The 3,821-nt window shown below is 42.8% G+C and overlaps 2 non-coding genes across 2 annotated transcripts; both read right to left on the bottom strand.

The window, feature by feature from the left end:
• Nucleotides 1-2,488: 2,488 nt before the first annotated feature.
• Nucleotides 2,489-2,561, bottom strand: TRNAK-CUU (transfer RNA lysine (anticodon CUU)). The gene has a single exon. It is a non-coding gene; the product is annotated as a tRNA-Lys (tRNA).
• A 952-nt stretch (nt 2,562-3,513) lies between these two features.
• On the bottom strand, nt 3,514-3,584 carry TRNAH-GUG (transfer RNA histidin (anticodon GUG)). The gene has a single exon. It is a non-coding gene; the product is annotated as a tRNA-His (tRNA).
• Between the last annotated feature and the right edge of the window lie 237 nt (nt 3,585-3,821).

Genomic DNA, 3,821 nt, shown 5'->3' with positions numbered 1-3,821 from the left:
AGGTCAGTAAGTGTTCAGGAGAGTGGAGCAAAAGCATCCAGTTGAGGTTCTCTCTAATCTCTGTCTCACAAAACATGCATCACTGTTGAGGCTGACTCGTGCAGGGTGGAGTCCCCCACTCCCACCTTGCTTTCTCCCTACCACCTCTTTTTGTTGACCCCTATCATCCAGTTATATCTAAGATAATGAGATAATATCCAGTTTAGGCTTAGGAGAGGGAAAAAAAGAATATATTAGGACTTCAGACTAAGTAAGCCACACGCACTGCCTCAGTTTACAAAAATTCCCTGAGTGGGATGAAAGCTCTGCCAACATTGCTACCATTCCTTATCTCATAGATCAGAGTAGACGGATTACTGTCAGGGTGAGAGTGAGGATTTCCTGGGTCTCTTGGCTAAACAGCATCTAATAGCACCTCAATCAATTATTGCTTCATCCGTATGATTGATAATGTTTTACATCTGTATTATTGTTTTAAAAGACCATATAGCAAAATATTAACAAGCATTACCTCTTAAGATTGGAGTTGAGAATCAGAGGAAATTTCATTTCTTTTTACATCTTATGGGTTTTACGAAAGAATTACTGTATTACTTTTAAACAAATAATTGACTGACTTTAAAAGTATATATTAAAAGCCTCAGACAAACCAGAGCATATTCATTTGCTGTGACTCAAAGTTCACCACAGGCTGCTGAAGCCACAAGGCAGGCCACTAACCCACAATCACACCTGTCCCCTGAGATCTCGGGGAAGTCAGTCTTCATGGACCTCTTAATGCATCATGAGCCAGAATTTCCACAGGATTTTCTCTCCTTTTTTCTTCCCTTGGTTTTTCCAGTCTTCTCTGAGCTAGATGCTCACAGATGCTAATTCCAAAACACTTTAAAAAAATTCTGCATTTTGAAATTGCAGAAACATTCCAATGACATTTGTGTGAAAAAGAGAATCCTTTTATGGTATTGAAAACATATGTCAGGTGCAGAACTTTATTTTAATAAAATAGGAAGGCTCTGACAAGAATATAAAGGTTGTGACAATGATTGGTGGAAAACTTATCTCAGTGCTTATAAAGATCTGAGTGAAAGAAAGAGTGAATCAAGTGAATATACAGATAGGCAGCTTTGCAGTCAAAATATGATGTAGGTCTACAGACAGCAAACTCATTCTCATAAATGAAAGGAATCAGGAAAAACAAACTTGGAAAATAAACAAAACATAACCTATTTGACATAAATGCTGCCAAGGACAAAATTAATCACAACAAAAGTCTTAGGAATGAAAATGCTGTCCGTGCCAGGTGTTCTGCATTACTCACATAGACAACAAAAAGATGAGTAGCCAAATGTGCCTGGCTTTTCATCCCACACACAAAAAGGAAAACATGGGAAAGAAAGATGGCCTGCTGACTGCAACAAGAAATATGGGAAACCCATTGCTGAGGAACAAATTCTGACCAAAGCTAAGCAGTTTTAAAGTCGGCAGCTATGGCCTGAGGGAGAAGAGACCATAAAACCTAGTATCTCATGAGGACCTGGAAGGCTTTGAGGAACTGACCCATGACTGCCTCGCAGGGAAGACAGGGAGGCAAGTGAGAGATGGTCTCATGGCAGTTCTTTGCAAGCCTCGTGACAGTTTTTTACTTGCCTGCAACGTCTCTCGTTCTGGGAGAATCATTTTTTATGTTTAATGATAAATCATTTCCCACCAAAGCGATTTGGAAAAAGATGGTGACAACGGTTGCACAACTTAAAGAATGTAATCAATGTCACTGAACAGCACATGTAGAAATTGTTGAGTAGCATATGTTTGGTTATGTATATTTTTAACACACACATACATATATTTCTGGTGTGTCAAAAATATGTTGTTGCTGTTGTAAGGCACGTCACTTGGGTTCCCACTCATGGCTACGGTATGTACAACAGAAGGACACACTGCTGGGTCCTGGGCCATCCTCACAGTCATTACTGTGTTTGAGCCCTTTGTTGTAGACACTGTGTCAATCCATTTCATCGAGGGTCTTCCTCTCTTTCACTGACCCTTCCCCAAGCATGATGTCCTTCTCCAGGGACTGGTCTCTCCTTCTGTAGGGACTAGTCCTTTCTAATAACATGTCCAAACTAATTGAGCCAAAGTCTTGCCATCCTTCTTCTAAGGATCATTCTGGTTGTACTTCTTTCAAAACAGATTGGGAAGCAATTCCTGGAATAATTCACCAAAGTTTACAACAACATTGTCAGCAACAGCAATTTAGAAGCTCATAATTCATAGGGTTGCTATGAGTTGGAATCGACTGGAGGACAACAGGTTTAATTTTGGTTTAATTGTGTTGGGGGAGCCCTGGTGGTGCAGTGGTTAGGAGCTTCAATGCTATTTGAACTCAACAAGGGCTCCTTGGAAACTCTGTGGGGCAGTTTACTTTGTCCTATAGGGTCACTATGAGTCAGAATCGAGTTGTTGGCAACAGTAGACAGATAAATGTACACGTCCAACGTGGGGCTCGAACCCACTACCTTGAGATTAAGAGTCTCATGCTCTACCAACTGAGCTAGCCGTGCACTGGAACTCTTATTTTTCTTATATTTTTATCATTTTCTTTAGGGAGATAGCGTTAATGGTCTAATTATAGGCTTAGTGTGAAAGTAATCTCTGGGTCTAGAATTTTATGGACGCAGTCTCTAACGTTTACCACTGGAACTAGAGTTTCAATGACAGGGCCTGCGCAGGGTCGGGAGGACTTACCGGAAGTGGGAATCAAGAATCCTGAAACCCGGGTATTTCCGCAAATTCCTTCTGGACCAGGTCACTCTGAGAACCCGGTTCCGTTGACTCTGGCCCAGGAAGAGCGTGAGAGGAAGGGGATGAGAGCGGCAAACAACCGCGAGGAGCAGCAGGAGACAGGAAAAGCTTGCTTCTGGGATCTTGGAGCTGCAGCGGAAGCTCCCTACTTCCCAGTCCCAAAGCCTTTTCTCCCCTAAACCATAACCCGGGGTTGGGGGGAGTGGGGTGGGGCAGCGGGGAGATGGTGATGCGTTATTGGAAAATAGGTCCTATTCGCTGTTTATGTGGGAGCACAAATTTGGTTTTTAAATACTAAAATTTTGAATAAAATAGCATATTCTTTGCGTGTGAAGGTCCTACCAAGAGTTAAACTCAGGTCGGATTCAGAGCCTCAGGGTACTTGCTGGCAGAATCCTTGACTCCTCTCCCCAAAGTGTTCAGACCTCCAACCTGTGAAAGAGATGGTGAGCTCCAGGGTCATCCTCTAGAAGGGTCCTCCCCGCTACTCACGGGAAGGTCGAAGGAGTCTGCCGTTGCCGCCTTAGTTACAGCCCCTGCTGATTTTCATCCTGCCCCGAAGCATCTCTCCGTGTGTGGTTGGTGGAAACTATTATTCACCAATTCTTTGTCTGCACTCCTGAGAGGCTGCTTTCAGCTCCAAAAAAAAAAAAAAAAAGGCAGAGTAACAAAGTTTAAAATTTAGGGCTGCCAAAGCAAGTTACAGCTGCTTGCCGTGACTCGGATTCGAACCGAGGTTGCTGCGGCCACAACGCAGAGTACAACCACTATACGATCACGGCCACTCACACAGGACAACAGTACTTAAGTCCTTAAGAGAAATGGATGCACACTTCCACAAAAGACTCATCCAAGAATATCCATAGCAGCCTTGTTCAGAGAGAAAATCTGGAAATAACCTGATTGCCCGTCAATACTGGTGTATTCGCACTTTGGAATAACTTGCCTTAATATTGTGAAAATTGACTAGTGGATGGATATATTTTAAAAACACTATGCTGCTTGACCCTGCCCCCCCC

The sequence above is a fragment of the Elephas maximus genome, chromosome 3 (assembly GCF_024166365.1).
Source record: "Elephas maximus indicus isolate mEleMax1 chromosome 3, mEleMax1 primary haplotype, whole genome shotgun sequence".
NCBI lineage: Eukaryota > Metazoa > Chordata > Mammalia > Proboscidea > Elephantidae > Elephas > Elephas maximus.
This window is presented reverse-complemented; position numbering and strand designations above follow the sequence as displayed.